This window comes from Cervus elaphus, chromosome 30 (assembly GCF_910594005.1).
Source record: "Cervus elaphus chromosome 30, mCerEla1.1, whole genome shotgun sequence".
Lineage (NCBI taxonomy): Eukaryota > Metazoa > Chordata > Mammalia > Artiodactyla > Cervidae > Cervus > Cervus elaphus.
Genome location: NC_057844.1, coordinates 12,749,655 through 12,776,369, shown reverse-complemented (window position 1 = coordinate 12,776,369; position 26,715 = coordinate 12,749,655). Strand labels below are relative to the sequence as shown.

Sequence of the window (26,715 nt, the reverse complement as noted above, 5' to 3'; positions counted from 1 at the left end):
TTTGAGTCACCTTGTTTTTATTCCCTTGTTTACTTTTCAGGGGAAATAATGCCCACCCCCCAAGAAATGTCAAGGGAAGAACTGTTTCAGAAATCAAGGTCTTTCTCCGTGAGGGAAAAGGGCCTGGTTACTGGCAGAAAAAATTAGAAATATTTTTAAAACCTGAATGAGATAAGTAATGTAATCTCAAGCTTCAGAAGAATTATTTGGATAGGATTTTATCCAAGGCTAAAAAGGGGAATCTTTTTTTATCGTCATAATTAGTAGTGATCAGGCTCACGAAACCTGAGACACTACTTGGGACTAGAGTCTAGAGGTACTTTTTAAAAAATTAATTAATTAATTTTTGGCTGCTCTGGGTCTCTGTTGCCGTGTACAGGTTTTCTAGTTGCAGAGACTGGGGGCTACTCTCTAGTTGCCGTACGCAGGCTTCTCATCGCAGTGACCTCTCTTGCCGTGGAGCACGGGCTGTAGGCGAGCAGGCTCACAGTTGTGGCACATGGGCTTTTTGCCTCAAAGCATCTGAAATCTTACCAGACCAGGGGGTGAACCCATATGCCCTGCATTCAGTTCGGTTCAGTCGCTCAGTCGTGTCCGACTCTTTGCGACCCCATGAATCACAGCACGCCAGGCCTCCCTGTCCATCACCAACTCCTGGAGTTTACCCAGACCCATGTCCATTGAGTCGGTAATGCCACCCAACCATCTCATCCTCTGTCGTCCCTTCTCCTTCTGCCTTCAACCTTTCCCAGCATCAGGGTCTTTTCAAATGAGTCAGCTCTTCGCATTAGGTGGCCAAAGTACTGGAGTTTCAGCTTCAACATCAGTCCTTGAACTGATGTTGATCAGTTCACTGATCAGTCCAATGAACACTCAGGACTGATCTCCTTTAGGATGGACTGGTTGGATCTCCTTGCAGTCCAAGGGACTCGCAAGAGTCTTCTCCAACACCACAGTTCAAAAGCATCAATTTTTCGGCTCTCAGCTTTCTTCACAGTCCATCTCTCACATCCATACATGACCACTGGAAAAACCATTGCTTTGACTAGATGGACCTTTGTTGGCAATGTAATATCTCTACTTTTTAATATGCTATCTAGGTTGGTGATAACTTTCCTTCCAAGGAGTAAGCGTCTTTTAATTTCATGGCTGCAGTCACCATCTGCAGTGATTTTGGAGCCCAGAAAAATAAAGTCTGACACTGTTTCCACTGTTTCCCCATCTATTTACCATGAAGTGATGGGACTGGATGCCATGATCTTAGTTTTCTGAATGTTGAGCTTTAAGTCAACTTTTTCACTCTCCTCTTTCACTTTCATCAAGAGGCTCTTTAATTCTTCTTCACTTTCTCCCATAAGGGTGGTATCATCTGCATATCTGAGGTTATTGATATTTCTCCTGGCAATCTTGATTCCAGCTTGTGCTTCATCCAGCCCAGGATTTCTCATGATGTATTCTGCATATTAGCAGGCAGATTCTTAACAATCTGAATCACAATCACAACAATCAGAATCAATCTGATTCTGAATCACCAGGGAAGTCCCAGAGGTACTTTTATACTATGTTAGTAAAGAGCCCCTCTGCTAATTGTGTAGATTGTCTACGACATGCGTCATGTGACATTTCCTCCTGGTTGGTGGAATCCAGAGCTAGTTTTATGATAAACTCAGGCTAATGCCACTCCTATCTGAATTATCTGAGTAATATTTGTTTATCAATAAATAATATGACTGATTCTACATGTGACTTCAAAACTGATTTTGAAAGGAAGAAACATTGCTGTTTTGTTCATCACTGTATGCCCAGTGCTGGCACAGCGCCCTGCACGTTCCTGGACACCCAGTAAACATGTGTTCATCAAGTGAATGAAATAAATACTTGGGCTTTCAGGAGGAAAATTTCAAACAACGGTCTTTTGAATGAACACATGTGCTTGCTTTTCTTTTTTTTCAGTTATCTCATTCTGTAGATATACTCTGTGTGTCAGTGTGTTTTTATGCTGCTGCTGTTTACGTCGCTTCAGTTGTGTTCCAACTCTTTGTGACCCTGTGGACTGCAGCTCCTCTGTCGATGTGATTCTCCAGGCAAGAATACGGAGTAGGTTGCCAGTCCCTTCTCTAGGGGATCTTCTTGACCAGGGGATCGAACCTGCATCTCCTGTGTCTTCAGTACTGCAGGCAGATTCTTTACCCTTGAGCCAGTGGGGAAGCCCTAGTGTGTATATCTATCCTTACCTAGTTTGCATAAGTGAAGGACTCCTTGAGGTTTAGGGATTATCCATTCAAACCCTTCATAATCACCCTTAATCTGAGTCATCCAGAACAATGTACCTAGGAACTTCTTTCCGTCTAGTTTGTACCATAAGTCTGTTAGTTGCTTAGTCCTGTCTGAGTCTTTGCGACCCTATGGACTGTAGCCCACCAGGCTCCTCTGTCCATGGAATTCTCCAGGCAATAATACTGGAGTGGGTTGCCATTCCCTTCTTCAGGGGATCTTCCTGACCCAGGGATCGAACACAGGTCTCCTGCACTGCAGGCGTATTTGTTATGGTCTGAGCCACCAGGGAAACCTAAGTTCATACTACAAGCAGAGCACCTAAAGCAGTGATCTTCATGCTCTGGGATATTTCCAAAGGAGGTATTTTTTGTCTGTAAATGCTAAACAGAGGTAAGATTTCCTACCATTGTTAGAAAAGCTGGGGTGTCGTATGTGGGGCACAGGAAGGGGACTGAAGCCTGTCCATCACTGTTAAACCTCCGTTCACTCGTTGTAGCTCTCCGAGTGGCAGGCAGCGATACCCCCGTTTCTCAGATGAAGCGCGATCTCGTTGTGTCATATGCTCTGTGTCCTACGGCCAGCAAGTGACAGCGCTGGCTTTGTGCCAGAGAACAGGCATCGGGTCTGCTGGTCATGTTCACGAGGGGCTGGCATGAGATCGATTCGGACCACGGAGATGCTGTTTCACTTCCGGAAGAGATGCTTACCCATTGAGCTACTGTCCAAATAACTGATACTGTTTTTTATAAATCTGATATATATTAAGAAGGAAAACCTGATTGTTTTTCAAAAATATTCCTCACTTTCTTGAACCATATTACACTTTGTAAAACACTGATTTCTATAACTCTCGAAAACACACTTAATTAAAAAAAAAAGAAAAAGTGTAAGAATAAAAAAAAACCACACTTATTGTTTGAAGATTGTGTGATATAGTAAAAAGAATTTAATAGGTGTGGCTTTTGGAATGAGATGGACTGGAATTTGAATCCTAGCATCACCACTTAATTGTTTTATGTGATGGTAAGTCGCTTAACTTCTCTAGGTCTTTGATTCCTGGCTTGCAAAGTAGAAATAACCATGCCTAACATGAAGAATTGTGAGTATTAAAAATAATGTATGTGAAGTGCCTGGACTGTCAACAATATGAGGGCAGGGGCAGGGGTCAGGGATGTATTGTTCACACTCTTCCCAATGCCTGGCACAAGCACAGGGAGACATTCATCATTAGTGTTCACTGAGTGAATGATTGAATGAGTTCTTCTCAGCAGCAAGATGATTCAACTTGCACATATCAATCAGGAACATGCTTTCAGAACTTTAATGAGAGAAAAAATATAGCACACATTCTCATCTCTGCATTCTTGGAAATGCCTTTCTTCCTCCAGATGAACATATTCTTCAGAAGAGTATAAAGAAAATGGGAAATGCACATTTGATGGTATCTCATTTTAAAAGAAAGAAATCCTAGTGAACAAGTGAAATAAACTGAAGAGCAAAGCCTAACTTGAAATTTGTAGGCAAAGGCCTGCCTTTTCCCTAGCACTTCAGCCTCTTCCATTCTCATTTTTTAAGGTATCCATTTCTCTCAAGTCTTATTTGGAGCAACTGTACGGCTGGAAATGTTTTGAGTCCCCTTCAGGCCCCATCTTTTGCAGCTCTGAGCAAACATGTTTTCAGGAGCTCAGAGTCGTCAAGTTCTCATTCCAGCTGCCAGAGCCATAAACGGGCCTCCGTGTTCTGGGCAGAGTGTGCACTGCATTAGGAAACATCAGTTTGGTGTTTGTAATACTTGCAGCAACATTGAACTTCCTGTGTGAGGTCATGAATGAACAGCAGATCATGAGTGTTAGCCTAAGACTGGGCATGAAGTGTTATTATAAGAGTTACTATAAGAGAGAGGAGTGTTATTATAAGAGTGTAGAATTCTCAGCCTAAATTTCAGAAAATATTCTTGAGTAGAATCCTGAGTTAACTTTTCCCCAGTGCTGATATTAATCTGATAGATATCTGGCTCATCTCTACTGAAAAAATGAGTATTTTGTACTAAGCAGTGTCTATTTCACACTCTGAAAATAAAATAGTAATAATAGTTAACACTTGGATTCCCCTGGTGGCTCAGATGATAAGAGAGTCTGTGTGCAATGCAGGAGACCCAGGTTCAAACCCTGGGTTGGGAAGATTCCCTGGAGAAGGGAATGGCAACTCACTCCAGTGTTCTTGCCTGGGAAATCCCATGACAGAGGAGCCTGGCAGGCTATGGTCTGTGTGCTCACAAAGAATTGGACACGATTGATCAACTAACACTTTCACTTTCAATAATTGACACATTTAGTGTGGCCAGGCACTGTTCTCAGTGAGTATGCATATCAACTCTTCTTGACACATCCCTATAAGGTTGTTAATCTCATTTAACAATGAAGTACCTTACCAAACTAACAAGTATCAAGAGCCAGGATTTGAATCCAAGGAAATTGGTTCCAATGTCTGTGCTCTTAACCACTATGTTAGAGGACATTTTGAGTAGCAGGAATATGTGTCTCTTCTATTAAGACTGAACAAAATGCATATTTTTTGATCACCCAAGAAAAGCGCCTATGGACAGGGTAGACCACCTCCCTACACGCTGTTTTTCTTCACGTGCAACATGTCTAGGTATTGCATGAAGGCTGAAATGAGGAAATCCTCAGAAAGATCTTTCCAAGGGTTTTCCTATGGCTAAGAGTAGTCACTCCACTTCCGTGGAAAAAAAAATGCTGTAACATACTGAATAATAGCACAATACAAAGCATCCGAGTTAGTCAGCTCACATACTAAGATTCTTGTCTTTAAAGATGAAGTCTGATGAAGTCAGACTTGATGAAGTCTGTCTTTATGAACTTCCAAGCAGAATCCTTGGGATTTTACATAATATAATAAGTAAGAAAGGAGATAACAGATTCACTCTCCCAGGGTTTGTTCCTTGAGAGCTGCACTTATCCAGACTCACTTAAAACATGTCCATGTGGGAGTGATCGTCCCACTGGGCGTCTTCCGGCACACGTGGGCCACTATGCAGGGCTAGAGAACTTGCTCCTTGGGAGAAAAGCTATGATAAACCACTGTGCTGGGTTTATCTCTCAGTCCTATGCTTAGTCTCTCAGTCGTGTCCAAGTCTTTGCAACCCCATGGACTGTAGCCTGCCAGGCTCCTCTGTCCATGGGGATTCTCCAGGCAAGGACACTGGAGTGGGTTGTCGTGTCCTCCTCCAGGGGATCTTCTCAACCCAGGAATTGAACCAGTGGCCTGCATTGCAAGCGGCTTCTTTACCAGCTGAACTACCAGGGAAGTCCCATGGCAAACCTAGACAGTGTATTAAAAAGCAGAGACATCACTTTGCCAGCAAAGGTCCGTATAGTCAAAGCTATGGTTTTTGCAGTAGTCATGTATGGATGTGACAGCTGGAACATAAAGAAAGCTGAGCACCAAAGAAATGACGCTTTTAAACTGTGGTGCTGGAAAAGACTCTTGAGAGCCCCTTGGACTGCAAGGAGATCAAACAAGTCAATCCTAAGTCAGTCCTAAAGGAAATCAACCCTGAATATTCATTGGAAGAACTAAGAAGCTCTAATACTTGGGCCACCTGATGCGAAAAGACCCTGATGCTGGGAAAGATCGAAGGCAGGAGAAGGGGACAACAGAGGATGAGATGGTTGGATGGCATCACCAACTCAATGGACATGCTGCTGCTGCTGCTGCTAAGTCGCTTCAGTCGTGTCCGACTCTGTGCGACCCCATAGACGGCAGCCCACCAGACTCCTCTGTCCCTGGGATTCTCCAGGCAAGAATACTGGAGTGAGTTGCCATTTCCTGCTCCAGTGCATGAAAGTGAAAAGTGAAAGTGAAGTCGCTCAGTCGTGTCCAACTCTTTGCGACCCCATGGACTGCAGCCTATCAGGCCCCTCTGTCCATGGGGTTTCCCAGGCAGGAGTACTGGAATGGGGTGCCATGTTCTTTTCCAATGGACACGAGTTTGAGCAAACTCCAGGAGATGACGAAGAGACGGGAAGGCTAGTTTGCTGCAGTCCATGGGGTCACAGAAAGTCTGACACAACTGAGTGACTAACAACAACAAGGGAAGGGTGGATTGCCAAAGGATCATCTCTGGACAAATCAGTTAGGAGAAAAGAGTTACTTTCTCCAGACTGCCTACCCCAGAGCCTAGTGCTGGCAATGGGAGTCCAGTGTGAATTTCATTCCTGCTCACACGGAAAGAGACAGGTGGAAGGGGCACTTGGAAGGAACCCCAGCTCCAGGCGATGAGAAGGTAGCTTCAGCATTCATTCAGCACTTAACTGCTTGCTGAAATCTCCTGCTCACCAGGCACCATCCTGGGTGCCAGCTGTCCCAAGATGAGAAGTCCTAAATGTCTGTCCTTACTGACAAGAGCACAGGCTAAATAGAGAACCAGGAGTGTGATGGCTGACTGCAGCTGGGAGTCTAGGGAGAAGAGGTTCTGGATCAGGCAAAGGGATCCCTGAAACTCCAGAGAAAAGATGAGGCAGAGGACCAGGACACAGACTCATGCCATGGGAAGTCAAATTGAGACTGGCTGCTAACAGAGAGATCCAAGGTGGGGCTTGTCCCCAAGGGAAGAGGCAAGTGGTCAGGTAGAACTGAGTGCAGAGTGACGGGGCAGCAGCGGGGCTGGCTTGAGGCTGAGCGGCATTTGGGGCTGAGGCCACAGCTGGCAGAGAAACCTGTTTCCCTGGCGGCTCAGACAGTAAAGGATCTGCCTGCAGTGCAGGAGACGCAGGTTCGATCCCTGGGTCAGGAAGATCCCCCACAGGAGGAAATGGCAATCCCATGGACAGAGGAGCCGTGGGATCACAGAGTCGGACACAACTGAGTGATTGACACTTTCACTTTCTTTCAGAGTGTATAGAAGTATCTGGAAATGCTGAAATGTATCTATTATGCTGTAAGTTTTCATAAAGAATCACTGTAAGAAAACAGATACTAGAAATTTTATTTGTGAATTTTGAAAACTTAACTTTTTATCTCAAAATTCAAAACATTCTGCTTTCAGAAAAGTGGTGTTAATGTGGGCTTGGAATTAACAGTTCCTTATAGACAAATATAGACAAACATGTATGCACTGTTCTGCCAGATGGTGAGACATATATAACCCAGTATCGCCTGTGGCAGTAACTACCCAGAAAGAAAGTTTAATTCAATACCCAGATGGACTAATAAACTCCAATAGGCTGGGTGTTATCTTTGTTATTATAGGATGACCATGTGATTCCATGTATAAGACTGAAATGGATGCTATCAATAATTACTTTGGGACAATAGACATTAACAGGGACTGTCCCAGTCCAGCAGGTCACGTGATAAACTGGTTATTAGGCATTTTATTTCTGTTTTACTTTATGTAGAATGTGGTTTTGTAGGATCTTTGGAATTATGAATTCAGAATGTATCATCATACAAAACCTTTGCATACTAGGAAAAGGGTTCCCCACTCCTCCCACTTAATGGGTCTTAATAAAGTCTTCTTTGCATCTGTAATGCATTCTCAAATACCACACAGTATGAATTCAAATCAGCATGGCTATCTTGCTACCTGAGATCTTGGGGTCGCCATGGGAGACATTATTCCCATGATCAGAATCTCCCAAGATTGATGGAAATTGCTTTCTTTTAATAACAAAAAGAGCATAGCAACCATCTTAGAGCTAATCATGGACACCACAGCAGGAGTAGCCCGTCCCCAGTAAGTAGCCATTCTAACTCCTTACAAAAAAGCTGAGCCAGGACACCTGAGAAGGCTTAGAATTCCAAACGAACTTGACCTGCTACGCATGACAACTAAGCATATCCCCCAAACATTAAATTTCTAGAGTTTTCAAAGTGAAATAATCTATCCACTGACTTTGACTAGCACTGTAGTTTTTCCTCAAAACCAGTGATCTCTAGATGCTTTGAAAACTAATTATTCTTTATAGAATTCATATTTTAGTTATAATTTTTTTCTTATTAATATTTAAAATACCTTTTTTCTAAAAGAACTGTTACTCTTAACTCAAGGTATTCATTCTAATACATTCCTTCCCCCAGAAAATGCCTCCAACGCCTGTATGCAGATCTTGCCCAGAAACAACATCACTCCCTTGCTCATCTCCTTCGTCCTTTGTGTTCATTCAAGCAGGTGCTTGAAGATTTTTTTAAGAATATGTTTGTATATCTTGGAAGAAAAAAACAAGGAAGGGTTCTTTGAAACAGAAAGTTCTGTGTAAGTGTTGTTGATAAACCCAGCGGTTATCAGAGATAGAGACTGGACAGGAGAACTTTTCAGACTGATTCTCTGTTTCTCCCTAACCTGTTTTTGTTTATCTTGTCCTCTTTGTTTTTTTTTTTTTTTTTTGGCTGTTGTTGTTTGATTTTATTTGTTAATCTTTTTTGGTTGCACCATGCAGCTTGTGGGGTCTTAGTTCCCTGGTGAGGGATGGAACCCTCACACCAGCAGTGGAAGGGCCTGACAAGTTGGATATGAGAATACAATTTTTTAACCACTGGACTGCCAAGGAAGTCTCCCTTTCTTTTTATTTTTTTTTTTTATTTTTTTATTAGTTGGAGGCTAATTACTTCACAACATTTCAGTGGGTTTTGTCATACATTGACATGAATCAGCCACAGATTTACACGTATTCCCCATCCCGATCCCCCCTCCCACCTCCCTCTCCACCCGATTCCTCTGGGTCTTCCCAGTGCACCAGGCCCGAGCACTTGTCTCATGCATCCCACCTGGGCTGGTGATCTGTTTCACCGTAGATAATATACATGCTGTTCTTTCGAAACATCCCACCCTCACCTTCTCCCACAGAGTTCAAAAGTCTGTTCTGTATTTCTGTGTCTCTTTTTCTGTTTTGCATATAGGGTTATCGTTACCATCTTTCTAAATTCCATATATATGTGTTAGTATGCTATAATGTTCTTTATCTTTCTGGCTTACTTCACTCTGTGTAAGGGGCTCCAGTTTCATCCATCTCATTAGGACTGATTCAAATGAATTCTTTTTAATGGCTGAGTAATATTCCATGGTGTATATGTACCACAGCTTCCTTATCCATTCATCTGCTGATGGGCATCTAGGTTGCTTCCATGTCCTGGCTATTATAAACAGTGCTGTGATGAACATTGGGGTGCACGTGTCTCTTTCAGATCTGGTTTCCTCGGTGTGTATGCCCAGAAGTGGGATTGTTGGGTCATATGGCAGTTCTATTTCCAGTTTTTTAAGAAATCTCCACACTGTTCTCCATAGCGGCTGTACTAGTTTGCATTCCCACCAACAGTGTAAGAGGGTTCCCTTTTCTCCACACCCTCTCCAGCATTTATTGCTTGTAGACTTTTGGATTTTTGTGGGTTTTTCCTCTAAACAGAATAAAGCAATTAATTGTTTGGCTACTTTGCTTTGATAAATTGGAAATATCACTTTCCAAAAGTAATCTAATAAAATAAACTTTAAAAAGAAATAAGAAAGAACATCCCTGGAGGTCCAGTGGTTAAGACTCCATGCTTCCAATGCAGCTCGTGGGAGTTCTATCCCTGGTTGGGGAACTAAGATCCCACACTCCTCAAAGCATGGCCAAATTTTTTTTTTTTTAAGACAAAAGTAATCTAACGTTTCATCATCACTAGAATGATCCACTCAAGCCCCATTATCTAGTAATAATTGCCACCAAACAAAAGCTAAATCTGTAAGAAGCCACAGACTTTGAAATGTATTCTACCTGCTATTTTGAGTATAAACAAATCAGATAGTGAACAGAAGCTCTGAATGTAGCATTAAATAGTGAGATCACTAGACAAAGTTCATTTAGTGCATTTAAAAATAGGCCCAAATGCTAGAAATGGAGGTTTTTAACTAGCGAGCATATGATTTTTACATCACTGAACGGGGTCTCCTCTGTTTCAGTTAATCTCGCCACACTTTGAGTGATTAGTTTTTTGCCAGATTGATTTCTTTTCCCTCTTAGTCTAGCCATCTTTCAGGTTTAAAACGTTCAGCTTTATTGAGCAAAGGGAGTATCCAAAAGAATTCATTGCACCTTGGTTTGTGTAAGTCTACCAGCAGGAGAATTTTATCACTCCCTCGGGGTGACTCAGAACTGTTTGGGTACCGCTGCCTGGTAAACTATTTCTCTTTATTTATGGCGTGTGAAACGTGAGGGAGAGCAAAATTTGGCCTCCGTGAGCATTCCCCAAACCTGCGCATTGCTTTACTTCTGCTCCAAACACTGACGTGAGCAGGCTGTGCCGCAGACAGACCCAAAGGTCACTTTTCCATTTTGTTCAGATTGAGAAATACTTTAGATAATTATCTGTCTTTTGTATCTAAGAAGAATAGGAGCAGGGGGAGGGAGTCGTTTCATTTCCTTGAATTTTCTTTGCTGGCCTGTGAGGAGCCCTCTTGAAATTGTAAAACGGAGTGGAGACCTGGCCCACGTTAGGAGCAGTGTTGCTCCCCAGCTCAGCCCACCCCTTTGTTGAGAGGTTGCTGTTGCTGAAGTTCTTTGTTCTTACGAACATAGCTCACTTGATGTCCCAAGAGTCTACATCCACATGCATTAGGCCAATCTGTATAAATCAGATAACATTTCCTCTTGGATGTATATTCTATTGTTGTTGTTAAGTTGCTCAATCATGTCCAGCTCTTTGCAACCCCATGGGCTGTAGCCCGTCAGGCTCCTGTGTCCGTGGAATTCTCCAGGCAAGAATACTAGAGTGGGTTGCCATGTCCTTCTCCAGGGTATCTTCCTGACCAAGCGATCGAACCAGTGTCTCCTGCATTGCAGGCAGATTCTTTATCATCTGAGCTACCTGGGAAGCCCTCTTGGATGTGCATAACCACTTCAAAGGTTGCAAACATGTATTGAAAGGCACGCTGTGTGTTTCAGTTATGCCTCTGGGCTGTGGGCTGGTGCTTTTAAGGTGCCCAGAGGATGGCAGAGGGAAAACCAGAGCTGGGTTAATAAGACTGTTGTGTCACAGAAGACGCTGTGGAGGAGGCTTGAATGGTGAGAGCCCAGGAGAATGAAAGCAGCTGTTGTTTGAGAAATTCAGGATCAATTTCTAGAAGGTGTCATTTCCAGGACCGCTCTCCTCATGTCCAGACACCTGCCATTTGTCCAAATTATAGTTTTGGATTTTATTCATCTAGCTTCTTTATCTTTTTCTTTTCCCCACAACCAGCGTATCTATCTCATATGTACTTAGTAATCTTCAAACAGATGACCATATTCCACAAAACTTCCATTTAAAGGAACGTGTTGGGAAATTTTAAAATTATATTGACTGTTATAAAAAGTCTCTTAAGCCTAAAGTGCATAATGATGGAGTTTCCCTGGTGGCTCAGATGGAAAAGAATCCGCCTGCAACGCAGGAGACTCGGGCTCGATCCCTGGGTCGGGAAGATCCCCCAGAGAAGGGAATGGCTACCAACTCTAGTATTCTTGCCTGGAAAATATTCTCATCAATCCCTGTTTTCTCCAAACTTCAAGCTACACTCTCTCATATTCTCAGACAGTGTTTCAGTCTCATGCTTCCCAAAGAAAACAGCATCTACCAGAATGCAGCTCCTCCAGCTCCCAGGTGCAGCTATAGAAGCCCACCCACCACAGCCATGCCAGCGCCCCCTGCTCCCCATCAGAGCCCAGTCTGTCCTCCCATCTGGGGGCAGGCATTTTGCTCTATCCTTCATCTCCTTTCTCTTGGATATCTTCACTCTCTCTCCTTTCTGGGTTCTTCCCACTGGTGTTTAGCACACTCTAGTGTTTTTTCTGGACCCCACAAATCTCATTTGCTGTTACTCTAATTCGTGTGACTCTAACTTCTTTGGTTTGGGGGGTTTTCACGTAAACCTCCGTGTGCTCCGATAAGCTTATTCTAGTTAGCCAGGGCAATCTGAGCCAAGGAGGAGACGTTTCATCATCGTAAACCTCCGGGAGTACGCACTGATGCAGGTGGACAGGCCCTGTGCTGTAGGCCCTGTGTAGCAGAGACAAAGGGCTCTTCGTGTCAACGATCGCTTCATCCCCTGCGTTCAGCTGAGCACCCCTCCAGCTGTTCTTTCTGCCCGAAATCCCCAGCCTCCTGGACTGCCCAACTCTTCCTGCTCCTTCACGATTCTCCTTGGGCGTTGCCTCTTCCAGGGCGCCTTCCCTGATACGCCAGCCTCAGGAGCCCTTCCCGTATGTTCTGCTCACAGGTCATGCCTACTTTCCCTGGCATGGATCTCCACCTGCTGTCTGCACTGATTCTCAAGCACAGATCCACACCTGGCTGGGAGCTCCACGACGTGCAAGCCGGGTCCTGCGCGTTTGTGTCCTTAGCACCGAGCAGAAGTCCGGCTCGCAGCTGGGGCTTTGTTAAAGGCTACCACAGGCAGGTAGGCAGTCTGACAGGAAGGGTGAAAGAGAGGCACTTGAAGGTTCACCTAAGCTATATATGTACAGACTAGCCCTGAAAAATAGTTCAGAAGCAAACTTTTTTCCCTTTTCCCTTTTTGCTGATTCATTTCGTGCCACCATATCTCTAAATAATGTACTTAAGTTTCTTGATTTTTCCACATTAAGCATTATCTTTTGACCTCAACAATGTGCATTCAAGATTTAGCTCTCTTCCAGTTTCCCATCCCTACTATAAGATACACAGTTAATATCTTCCAAACCCACTATATCATATACTATATCATACATCTCCTCAATAGGTTTGTACTGGAATTTTGGCTAAGCCAATGTTATAATGAGTATAATAATTATGTCATTATTATAATGAGTCTGTAAAACATTATCAACCAGAAGAACCATGTGATGTATTTACATCACACTTCTGCCAGTCACCGCCCTCCCCTCCTTGATTTCTGGTTAAGTAAAGCCAAGAGAAGATAAGGAACTTCCATCAAAGTCATTTCACCAGAACCAAGATCAAAAGCCAGTCTTCTAATTTCCATTGAAATATTTTTTTTCCCATGACATCGAGCTGCCTCTCAAAAAATAATTCTTTTAAGTTTCAGTGAATCAATTTGAAAAAAAAAACAAACGAACTTACATGATTATATCAAAGTATTCTTTATACAACTTTCATTTTACTCAAATGGATTTCTGATGACAACTCATATGTCTTATACATTAGGATTGAAATAAATGTAGACAAGGATCCTAGTTGTAAAGAACTTAGAAGCAGAGACTTCCCTGGTGGTCCAGTCGTTGGGAATCCACCTTCCCCTGCAAGGGGCGAGGGTTTGATACCCAGTTGAGAAGCTAACTTCCCTGTAACCCGGGGCAACTAAGGCCAGGCACCACAACTGGAGACGCCAGGGCCCTGCACCCACTGAGCCCATGTCCTTTGGAGTGTGGCAGCTGGAGACAGCCCAGGCACCGCAACGAAGACCCAGGGCAGACAGACAGCAGCAGAAACCCCAAACTTAGAACTGGAAAGAACTTGCTCTGGTGTTTCATTTTGTAATGAGAAAACTCAGGCCCAGAAAGGCTGAGTGACTTCCCCAGGATGACCCCGTGAGTGAGGGGCCACAGTGGGTTGGAACTGAGGCTTCTGCATTCAGGCCAGTCCCCCCTCCGCTGCACACTCCCTCCTCCCAAACACTGCTTCCTTCCTCTTGGGAACTTTCCTTCACTTGAAATCTGTGTCTTACAGACGCCCAGCCTCATTCTCTAACTACATTACACTCACTCGTCCTACAAATGGCATTAGGACAGGTCAGAAGAAGTCAAAAATGGGCTCTAAAGCGTGTTGCTCAAAACCAGGCTGGTGTTAAGGCGCCTTGCCTGGCTGCACAGCCAGAATCCCACACTGTGTTAGCAGCCAGGGTACGTGCTGTCAGTGGAAGGAGACAGGATGGAAACATTCCCAGGTGTCGTAAAGAATTAGTCACGTCGCCGCAGACAGAGGAGACGAGGGGAGGACACAGAGGAAATCTGGCAGCCACCCCGCTCCCCGCAGTTCAGCCCCAGGGCCCCACGTTAACCTGGGGTTTCTGGACTTCGTCCTATGTTCTCTCCAGTTCCCTTCGATGACCCCTTCCATTGCCAGGTGATCAGGTCATGGCCGCACGTACACAGCTGCACGTCCCAAAATTTGCGCTGCCTTCTGCACTTGGCCTCCCAGGACCCCAAGATGGCGCTGCTGGGGGTGTCCTCAAATGGGGGCACAGAGTGAGCTTAGTGGGGTGGGGGCGCAAGGAGAGCGAGGGGAGCCCCGAGACGGATGCTGAGGGAGCTTGCTGGCACAGCATCCAGCACTCTGTCCAGAAGGGAGTGAGAGTTCCCAGGTGTAAACGGGAAACGGGCAGAGAAATGCTGCTAGAGAAACTGTAGCACTAACAGCAGAGAAGATGACCAACTCGTGTATGTTACGTAAACCCCCAGTCAGTTACGGGCATTCCGGGAATCGTTTGTATCCAATTACCGGGTAGCTCAATATCACCGATATGTAATGTAATTTGTGTCTTGTAATTCTGCCCTCAATTTCATTAGAAAGCTTTATTTTACCCGTTGGTATTTGAGGTTCTAAGTCCATGGCTCACAAAGTAAGAGCTTTCACAACCTAAAATGAAAGTGAAACAGGAAAGTGAAAAAGTTGGCTTAAAACTCGGCATTGAAAAAACTAAGATCATGGCATCCGGTTGCATCACTTCATGGCAAATAGATGGGGAAACAATGAAAACAGTGACAGACGTTATTTTCTTGGGCTCCAAAATCACTGCAGATGGTGACTGCAGCCATGAAGTTAAAAGACAGTTGCTCATTGGAAAAAAGGCTATGACAAACCTAGACAGTATATTAAAAAGCAGAGACATTACTTTGCTGACAAATGTCCGTCTAGTTAAAGCTATGGTTTTCCCAGTAGTCATGTATGGGTGTGAGAGTTGGACTATAAAGAAAGCTGAGCACCAAAGAATTGATGCTTTTGAGCTGTGGTACTGAGAAGACTCTTGAGAGTCCCTTGGACAGCAAGATGATTCAACCAGGCAATCCTAAAAAATATCAATCAGTCCTGAATATTCATTGGAAGGACTGATGCTGAAGCTGAAACTCCAATACTTTGGCCACCTGATGCCAAGAGCTAATTCATTGGAAAAGACCCTGATGTTGGGAAAGATTGAAGGCAAGAGGAGAAGGGGACGACAGAGGACGAGATGGTTGGATGGCATCACTGACTCAATGGACATGAGTTTGAGTAAACCCCAGGAGTTGGTGATGGACAGGGAGGCCTGGCGTGCTGCAGTCCATGGGGTCTCAAAGAGTCAGACACGACTGAGCGACTGAACGGACTGGCTGTCTAGCAAAGCCACACTCAGTGGTCTTTTCTCCTCTCCCAAATGTCCTGCTTTCTAACTTGCCTCCTTCAGTTCAGGAGAGCAGCTATCAGTCGTCTGTATATTCTTGGTGGCATGGGCCCCACCAGAGCCACTGTGTCGCTTTGGGATGGCCACAGTGGCGATGCCTGTCATGCAGCCGTTCATGTATTCACTGAACTTTCCCTGAGATTCTGTGATTCCCAAAGACCAGGAGCTACACTGATATGACCGAGATGGGCTCTGGATGTTCACAGTGTAGAACTGACCCCAGATTACGTATCTGGTCATATTTGCCTCTAGGACACTGATTCCAACAATGCTATTTACCACTTAAAGAAATATTTTCTTTATTTTACTTTGTTTTTTTCTGGCTTCCCTGAGCCTTTGTTGCTGCATGCAAGCTTTCTCTAGTTGCCGTGTTTTCTCTCATGGAGCACAGGCTCTAGGTGTGCAGGCTTTAGTAGTTTTCGGCTTATGACCTCCAGAGCACAGGCTTAGAAGTTGTGGTGCATGGGTATCTTCCCATGGCATGTGAATCTTTGCAGCCTGGGGATCAAACCCATGTTCCCCTACATTGGCAGGTGGATTCTTAACCCCGGGACCACCAGAGAAGTCCCAGAAATATTTTTTTTTTAAATGCGTGTATAGTATTTACAATAGCCAGGACATGGAAGCAACCTAGATGTCCATTGACAGATGAATGGATAAAGAAGTTGTGCATATGCACAATGGAATATTACTCACCCATAAAGAGGAACAGATTTGAATCTGTTGAACTGAGGTGATTGAACCTAGAGCCTGTTATACAGAGTGAAGTAAGTCAGAAAGAGAAAAACGAATATCATATATTAACACATATATTGAAATCTAGAAAAATAGAACTGATGAACCTATCTGAGGACAAGGATGGAGATGCACGCGTATAAAATGGACCTGTGGACACAGCAGAGGAGGGGGCCCTAAGCCTTAAAGTCACTCAGTCGTGTCCGACTCTTTTGCGACCCCATGGACCATACCGTCCATGGGATTCTCCAGGCCAGAATACCGGAGTGGGTAGCCTTTCCTTTCTCCAGCAGATCTTCCCAGCTCAGGGATTGAACCCAGGTCCCCCACGCTGAGACATGTAAACTACCAGGTATAAAATAGCTAGCTAGCGGGAAGCTGCCATAGATAACACGGGGAGCTCAGCTCAGTGCCCTGTGATGACCTCGAGGGCTGAGACTGTGGGGGAAGGAGGCTCAAGACAGAGGATATGTATATGCTTATGGCTGACTCACACTGTTGTATGGCAGAAACCAGCACAATATTGTAAAGCGATTATCCTCCAATTAAAAGCACTTTTTAAAAGAGGGAAAAATGCATGTTATATACACACACTGTAAAGGCATCCATTCTAGTTATTTCATGTGTGTATTTCGCCCACACTCCCAGTGGTGTTTCTGAGCTGGAGCGGCAGCCTGAAAGGTCCCCCTCACCCGCCGAGCCTCGGAGCACGGAGCCCTAAATGCTCCCAGCCAGTGAGCCACACACCCGTCCTCCTGAGCTCTGCGTGTGTGCGGCGCGTAGAGCTTATTTCTCTACAGCCTCTCAATGCCGTTGTTTTGTTTTCTGGTTAATGGTTTTAACTCATCGTGGTTGCTGGGCCTTTGTAAGCAGAGGAAGACTGTCTTGCTAGGTGTGAAAACACAGGTTTTACAAGAACTCCATGTGCTTTGAGGAAATGGTGGAGGAAACAGGGTAAGCATCCGTAGACAATGACTTCATAAACAGGATTAGAATCTAGGATGATGAACCAACAATGGTATGAAGAATAGCTGAAAGAAGCGATGGCTGCTGACATAGCCTGACTTTAACACAAGTGAAACAGAAAACCGTTTGCCAAAAATGTTTGACGCTGGAAATATGTCTCCACAAGGAGGATGCTATGATGACCTATCCACACTGATTCAGTTAGCATTCCTATTTTCAGAAAAGAATTCCCCCAAGCTACATGTGTTTGCATGGAGTTCTGGTCAGTGCTTCCAAGCATTCTTAGAACCTGGTCTTACTAAAACCCCCTTTGCTGTACCCCACCCTAGTGGTGGGGTAGCTTTTCTATCCACCCTTCCTTTTCCCAGCAACTTAACATCTCAGAGAATCCTGTTGACAGAGAAAGCACAATAGATTTAAAAATTGCCAGGTAGATAGTGTGTTCTCGGAGGGAACACAAAGCTTGGGTATAAGACTGAAACCACCTGGGCCAGGAAATGCCAGGCAAGATCATGTAGCTTCTGTAATAATAAAAGCACACGGCAGTAGATGTCTCTTGCTGGGGCCACTGTGTGTATCACAGAACCAAACCATTTGCACACTGTTTGCCGTAATAGAGATAGCCTTGCGTGGCCAACCTTTTCCTTGGCTGTGGATGTCTGTTGGCCAGGCTTGAATGTACTCGAATGTTGAATGTTAACCTTTTGAAGTCTCTGGAAAATAAAAGATGCAAAAATAGAGAAGGTAGAATATACAAACACCTGGCAGTTTGCCCTGCCTCCACTTTCTCTGAGGGCTTCCCAAGTGACGCTAGTGGTAAAGAACTCGCCTGCTAATGCAGGAGACTCTAAGAGACCCGGGTTCGATCCCTGGGTCAGGAAGATCCCCTGGAAGGGGAAATAGCAACCTACTTCAGTATTCTTGCCTGGAGAATCCCATAGACAGTATTCTTGCCTGAAGGGTTCCATGGACAGAGGAGCCTGGTGGGTTGCAGTCCATAGGGCGGCAGAGTCAGACACGACTGAAGTGACTTAGCACGCAGGCCACTCTCTCTGAATTTGATTAGCAGCTGTTCTGTGAGAAGGCTTACTACGCTCAGCAGGACCAGGGGCAGCAGGCAGTATCCTGGCTTGTCCATGCCAGTGAACTGTTGCCATGCCAATCTTTCGTGATTTTCTAACATGGTTTTTTGACAGTCACCTACACACAGTGGTAACAACATTTGGTTTCCCTTAAAGATTTGTTTATACTTAGACCATCTTAATCCGTGCACCATCCTCTCGATTCCATTATCTACGTTCTGTATTCTCAAATTTTCCAAAAGTCGTCTGCATCTTTTTTTCCTATTTGAATTTGAACAGAAGAAAGAGATGAGTAAGGACTCTAAGTAAAGTTTGAGGCTGCTTTAGGCAGACTCTGCATTGTATTGTAGACAGCTGTTCCAACAGTTCTGTCTGGCCCAGAGAGCAGGAGGGAGGCCACTGCCCACACACTTGGGGGGCACGGGGTCAGCTCAGGCAGGTGGGTCCCCAGAAACCGGAGCTGAGGCCGAGGAGGGGTCGGAGTCAAGCTGCGAGAGGTACAGGATCAGGATTTGAGAACCCCGCCACAGGGCCAGCAGGGCCGTGTGTTTCCTGCCTCTGTCTCTAGAGGGCTGTCTGCTGAGCAGTGGCTGAGCGTTGCTGTGCTGTTTGCCAGTGACAGGCTGGCAGGAAGAGTTCCTGCCAACAGCTTACTGTGAAGAGGACTGTATGCTGAAGCAGAAACTCTCACCTTCTGTTGCTGAACTGCTTCTCCCACATGCATTTAATGCATATTTATTAGGCGTCTGGGCTTCGCTGGTAGCTCAGCAGGTAAAGAATCCGCCTGCAATGCAGGAGACCCTGGTTCAATTCCTGGGTTGGGAAGATCCCCTGGAGGAGGGATAGGCTACCCACTCCAGTATTCTTGGGCTTCCCTGGTGGCTCAGATGGTAAAGAATCCGCCTGCAATGCGGGAGACCTGGGTTCACTCCCTGGATTGGGAAGATCCCCTGGAGGAGGGCATGGCAACCTACTCCAGTATTCTTGCCTGGAGAATCCCTATAGACAGAAGAACCTGGCGAGCTGTTTCCATGGTCACAAAGAGTCAGTTGCGACTGACGTGACTAAGCATAGCACAGCACATGTATGTGTAAGTGACTGTGCCAGCAATGATAAAAGTAAAGTAAAATATTCATAAATCGATATTTTGCCCTCCCGTGAGCCCAAGCCTGTGAAACCAATGACATGTTGTTCCCCTTAATCAGACTGGGTGTTTTTGTTGCAGTAATGGATTTCATGACAAGAGTCGTTCCTGCGGGGAGGATCTTTTCAGAAACTTTGAACACAGATAGAAAAATAACATAGGATGCACACAAGAATGCATCCCACAGCATCGCATCAGGTGGAGAAAGGGGGGTGTCTGGGGGTTACAGTTTCAAATATTTTAAAGTATTAATCAACCTCATCACTTACACCCGAAAGTGAAGTATGCGTGAGTCCCTAGGCGTGTTCAAGCAGAAACGGGGAGGGTAGACAGAGTGGGGCTGAGTTTTGAGAAGTGGGCAGGCAGGGTCGGGGAGGACGGCTGGTGGTGGACTTGGAGGAGCCTGTGAGTCCTTCCTAAGGCAGAAAGGGCGGCCCGCTCCTTCAGGACAAGAGAGACAGGAGTTGCTGCGGACAAGCCACAGACCCTCCTTCTGCCTGTCGCCTGTCGGTGCTCACCTCATAGGCCTTGTCTTCAGGGCCAGGGAACAGTCCCAGCGTGTGCCCCATCAACTGCCCACCTCACCCCCTGTCTCTGCCTGCTTGCTGGTTCCTAGACTTTATTTCCCACTTTTGTGATAAGAGCACTTACCATGTGAATGCCCTTTGGGGGAGAATTATTTAATACGAATGAATATCAGCTACAGGATCGTTTTTTAATATTAATGACCACAAATTAGATCATCTGCTTTTTAAGAACTAAGAGGATTAAAGAGGACAGGAGGTCATTGAATACGTGAAAGAAAACGTGCCACCAGCCAGGTGGAAACTGGAGATGAATTACACACTTTGATGGCTTTGCCAGAGGTTGTAGCTGGAACACAAAGAAGCTGCCTGTGGACAATGGTAGTTTTATCATGTGTTATCACTGTAGAGGTCGCATGTTGTTTATAAAAACTGGGTAAGGAATTATTGCTTTTTTTTAAGCAGCTGTCTTCATATGAAAGACCATCATTCCTAAGGACATATTAATGTGACTTTCATTGTATCTGTGATAGAAATTTCTTATATTTTTTTCATGCATGCATGCTAAGTTACTTCACTTGTGTCCAACTTTGCGACCCTATGAACGGTGTCCGACCAGACTCCTCTGTCCATGGGATTCTCTAGGTTAGAATACTGGAAATGGGCTGTCATGCCCTCCTCCAGGAGATCTTCCCAACCCAGGGATCAAACCTTCATCTGTTTCCTTTCTTTGGCAGTCAGGTTCTTTACCAATAGCACCACCTGGGAAGCTCCTATTTTTCTTATAACCTCAGACAAGAATATGTTTTAGGCAAATGTATTCAGTACCTTATTATGGTCTGTATTACCCTGCACTGTGACTTTGTTCTACTTTATAAAATATTTTCCTGGAAGCAAAGATCCTGTTTCTTGTTATCTCCATATTCCAGGGAGTAGTGAATATACCATAAACATACACAGAAATGTTTGAATAAGAAAGTGAATGATTGAGTGCATTGAATTGCCTGCTAACCATCAAATCATAAGCAACTGTAATAAGTAGAATTTCTGATATTATCATGGCAGTCTTCAGCTTCGGAAAATTTAAAGCACGTCTTCTGGAAGTAGGATATCCTGCAAAGATCAAGACCATGGCTCCTGCCCCACTGCCTCTCATTTGTCTTTTAATGAATGAATCAGTTAGTTTGCATTACATTGGGCTCCAAGTAGCAGAAAACCCAACTTATAGTAGCTTAAAATGTAAGGACAGGGCTTCCCTGGTGGCTCAGTGGTAAAGAATCCACCTGCTAGTGCGGAGACACAGGTGCAGTCTCTACCTTGGGAAGATCCCACGTGCTGCAGAACAACTAAGCCCGCATGCCACAGCTATGGAGCCTGTACTCTAGAGTCCGGAAATCACAGCTCCCGAGCCCACTGCAACTCCTGAAGCCCATGCGCCCCAGAGCCCGCGCTCCGCAACAAGAGAAGCCACTGCAACTAGAGAGGAGCCCCACAGCAACAAAGACCCAGCACCGCCAAATAAATAAATAAAAGTTCTTTATATCAAAAAAAAAAAAAAAAACTTAGTCTAATAACATTTATTATTTGCTGATGTAGAAACCGGAAGTAAGTGGCTCTGCGGCTGATGGAGCCGCTCAGCGGTGTCATCAGGAACACCACCCGCTCCACCCTCCCCTCTGCCACCTCCTCCTGGTTGCCCCGTGGTCACCAGGTGGACCCCCCAGCTCGAAGCACCACGTCCTCACTCCGTGTCCAAGGCAGCGAGCGCACATGCGCGCTGCAAGGGAGGGGCAGGCAGTCCGTGCAGGGCCGCGAACGAGCTCTGTACCCGAGAGGAAGATCTTTCCCAGAAACCAACCGACAGAATTTGTCGTAACGTCGCGGCTCCCAGACTTTCTTCCCTGGACGCATCGCTGGCAGAGGGCAGTGGGACGGCTGGGCCTCGTCCCAGCTAACCGTGATTCATCTGACTTCTGTTTAGAGAGGAGGAAGAGGGAGTGGACGTTGGAGAGGCAGCTGCAAATGCCTGCTGCGATACACCCCGTCTCCAGCTGGAAAATGAGAATCGGCTGTGTCGTCCAGTTATTCCTCCAAGAAGGAACTTTCCTTCCAAGGCTATTTATATCATTTTACTGATGGTTTTTAAAAAATCATGCGTGTGAGGAGGAGCCTAAAGTATAGGGCCTTGCCTCGGATTACAGGGCTTTCGTGAGTCATGTCCCTCCTCTACTTTGGGTTTGGGTTGCTTCAGTCTGGAACATTTTTTATGAGTTATAATTTACAAGATCTATGTTTTGTTTTGTTTTTCCATCTTGATTCATATGAAAGAGGACAACTCCTTGGGATTACAAGGAGTTATCTAAAAGGATGTAGGATGCATCAGCTGTGACCAATACAGCAAAGAGCTCACCGTGGGCATCAATTTGCATCAGCAGTTGTAAGAGACCATGATATTTTGTGTTTTGGGCAAAATTTTGATCCACGTGAGTGAACACGTGCATGCATGCTAAATCACTTCAGTCATGTCCGACTCTTTGCAAACCTATGAACTGTAGCCCACTAGGCTCCTCTGTCCGTGGGATTCTCCAGGCAAGAATACTGGAGTGGGTTGCCATGCCCTCTTCCAGGGAATCTTCCTGAACCAGGAGACCCTGTCTCCTGCATTGGCAGGTAGGCTCTTTACCACTAGCGCCACCTGCGAAGCCCTAAGTGAACACTTAACTATTCACTTAAGTAGGGTGTATATCAGTAACTGGATTGACTTGTTTGAACTCTTTTTATATGAAAAGTGAAAGTGTCAGTGGCTCAGTTATACCTTACCCTTTGCAACCCATGGACTGTAGCCCACCAGTCTCCTCTGTCCATGGATTTCTCCAGGCAGAAATACTGGAGTGGGTTGCCATTCCCTTCTCCAGGGGATCTTCCCAACCCAGGGATCAAGCCCAGGTCTCCTGCACTGCAGGCAGATTCTTTACCATCTGAGCCACCAGGGAAGCCCTTCTGGATGAGACCAGTCCTCAAAGGAAATGCATTCCAAGTCTTTCTCAACACATACTTCAAATAGTTCAGCAGTTTATCAACTTTCTGAATGATCAGGACTCTGAGCATCTTTCTGTCCCCAAGAAGCAAGCTTCTTCGAATGATATGCTTTCTTTGGTGTCTGTTGCAGTTTCTGTCTGGGCTGGACTGTCCTAGACTTCCTGCCTCATACCTTTTATGAATCATTGTCAATTCACATAAGTGATACCCTAAAATGTCTTTGGAGACCGCTTATCAGATGTGCTCCTCCCATCCACCTAGAGAAATAGACTCCTGTGACTGTAATGGCATTCATAGCGTGACTCAGAATTAGATAAACTCCCCAAATGCTTGCTTTTAAGTAAGTATCCTTGGTAATTCATGGTATGTGTTTCTCTGGAATCCTCCGCATTTGGGCTGATTAGTGTTTTTGTCAAGAATTTGTCAATTTTGAAACATCTCCAGACTCCCGTTTGGGGCTGGGGAGGGAGCAGCCTTGTTGGCAATGTGAGCCAGGCCCGTTCCCAGCAGGACACACAGGTGACAAAGAACACAGCAGTCCTTTCTGCCCAGGGAGTCCACAGCAGATTTTCTTCCTCCCTGATGGCCCGTTGTAGGTTTCTTCGCAACTTCAAGAGTGATTTTGCAGGTAGCGGAGGGGGGATGTTTAAGAGCCCTTTTCTTTTGCCTGTGCCGTCGTTTTTAATACTTGTTCTTGAAAGGCTATTCCCTTACAGCAGGATAACTGAATTGTGGTGAAATGTCTAAAGGAGGTTGGTTTGTAATGAAAGTAAAGTTACTAGACACGTAGGACTGTTTTCTATGCCTCTTCTGAAGTTCTTTTATTCATTTATTTTGTATTGAAAGAAAGTGAAAGTGTTAGTCGCTCAGTCTAGTCCGACTCTTTGCGACCCCACGGACTGCAGCCCACCAGGCTCCTCTGTCCTTGGGATTCTCCAGGCAAGAGTACTGGAGTGGGGTGCCATGCCCCTCTCCAGGGGATCTTGCTGACCCTGGGATCACACCTGGCTCTCCCGCACTGCAGACAAATTCTTTACTGTCTGAGCCACTGGAGAAGCCCATTTTGTACTGAGTATAGTTGATTTACAACGTTGTGTTAATTTCTACTGTACAGAAAGCGTCTCAGTTATATATATATATATGTATGTATATATACATCCTTTTCTCTATTCTGTTCCATTGTTCCCTGGGCCATACAGTAGAACTCTGTTGTTTATCCATTCTTTTATTTATTTTTAATAAATAATACACGCACCCTGAGTGACGGCTGGTGTTCAGAACAGTTACTCCAGTAATGCTGTCATGGCCCAGACCATTTTTTGAGCTTCCTCTTTTACAATTGACCTGTAGAGGTGTCACAGCTCTTAAAGCAAACTAGGCTCATTGCTTTATAATTGTGCCTAATTTTGACTAAAACCACTCATTTACCAGATTTTGAATCATTTAATCAGTTAGAACATGTCAATGTTAAGTGGAATGGGAGAAATTATTTAGTTCAACCGCCTTTAGTTTCTGACGAGAAAGTTTAGCCCCAGAGAAGTGAATTGACTTTCCAAAGAGTACAGAGTAAGTTAGCAAATAATTCACACCATAACTATTTGGTTCACATACATCAATTCCAAATATCCTTTAGCTATTTATTAAAAATCAAATCTATTTTTAAAGAATACATAATTGCCACCATTAAAGATATTAAAATAGAATCTACCATGGACTCTGCAGATCATTCCTAAAGCATTCCAGAAGTGTTTTGAGCACCATTATTGTAATAAATGTATCTTTATGGATTAAAAAGCTTATCATCTTATTATAATAAATATATTTCCATATGTAAGTTCCATTATAGTTTTTTTTTTTAATCCATTAGACTGTGGTCATAACTTTTATGTTGGTTTCTTAAATTGACACAGAATAAAACTCTATCTCAATTTTGAAATGTTTCTTATTTTTCTCATTTCTCATGGAAAACATCTATAAGATACTTCTAAGATAACCAAACATTATCTCCTGGCTGAGGCAAGCTTGTCCTTGTTCTGTGCTGTCCAGTGAGATAGTCACGGACTACATATGGTAATTCAAACTTAAATTTTAGTTAATTAAATAAAATTTAAAAATCAAGTACTCAATAGGCACATTCGTAATAAGTTACCATATTAGATGCCTCAGGTATAAATACTTCTATCAGCACAGAAAATTTTATTAGTTAGTGCTGGTCTAGAGTTCTTGTAGTCAGTATACATATTTTAATTTATGACAAATCTCTTACACTCTCTCTAGAAAAGTTAGAAAGTGGTGGCAAGTTTTGGAGAAAGTACTTTAAATGTTTATTTGTTCTCTAAATGTTGCTAGCTATTCTGCATAGTTGAATTTTTTAAAAGAAGAACAATCTATTTTCACCCATTTTGGGGGAGCATGATTGTATGTGTGGAATTCATGTCAACTGTCACGTCCTGGCTGCTAAATTTTAAAATATGCTGAAGTTATGGCAAAAACTCTGTCAGTGCTGCCAAAGCTAAAGGCAGAAGTGTGTAAGTTACTCATGTCCCACTCTTTCGCAACCCTCTGGTCTGTAGCCTGCCAGGCTCCTCTGTCCGTGGGATTCTTCAGGCAAGAATACTGGAGTGGGTTGCCATGCCCTCCTCCAAGGGACCTTCCCAACCCAGAGATCAAACCCACATCTCCTGCATTGCAGGCAGATTCTTTACCGTTTGAACCACCAGGGCTTCCCTGGTAAGGGCAGAAAGGTCTGGTTAGTTGAAATCTTGTTACGATGTCATAACATTTGAAATGAACTAGTCTGGACATAACACAATGGAAATTATGTTGAATTCATTCTTGATAGCCACTTTATTTGCAAAGGCCTTAAATTACCTACTTACCTTTGTTTATCCTAACATCCAGAATACAAACTTCACTCACTAAGAAGGCATGGGTCAGCTCTCAAGACTGACCTGGCGTCATGCTCCAGGTCCATTTCCAAGCTCCCCTGCTCCACTGTAAGCAATTCCAGGGCAGTGACCAATCCTCCATGGCTTTTGTAGGCCTCATGGTACTTCAGATGATACCTTGCCAAAACATTTCCCATTAAGTCTTGTTTGAACAAACAGTTGATCTGGTCTGCCCTGAAAATCATTGTATTTGGGAGCAGGCTCATAGGGTACATGGATGTGACTGCTTCAGATGCTTTTTACTGTGGAGTAATATCTACTGAGCTGACTGCTAGGATGGAACTCCTGTGTGGTTATCAGCACTTTTGGTGAATCTGTGCTGAATTAAATTAGGGATCAATGAATGAGCCACAGGCTCTCAAAGAGAAAGGCTAAAGTGCCGCTTGTTCTATTTGATCTGCTGGAACAGTAAGTCCAGTTTTAAAATAGAGATGAACTAGGAGAGCTGTAAATACCATAATAAAATGAGAGTGGGCCCAGAAAATAAGCAGTTCCTAGTGTCTGTGCACATAACATATATCAGTGAAGCACACAAAGGTTTATTTTCTGGGTTTCTTTTTTCATGTATTTTGTATAAAATAGCCTTTTT

The 26,715-nt window shown here is 44.3% G+C and overlaps 1 protein-coding gene across 1 annotated transcript in view; it reads left to right on the top strand.

Annotated features, from left to right (window-relative positions):
• VWA8 (von Willebrand factor A domain containing 8) overlaps positions 1-26,715 on the top strand; it is a 366,079-nt gene that overhangs the window by 284,778 nt on the left and 54,586 nt on the right. The gene's annotated exons all lie outside the window — the stretch shown is intronic.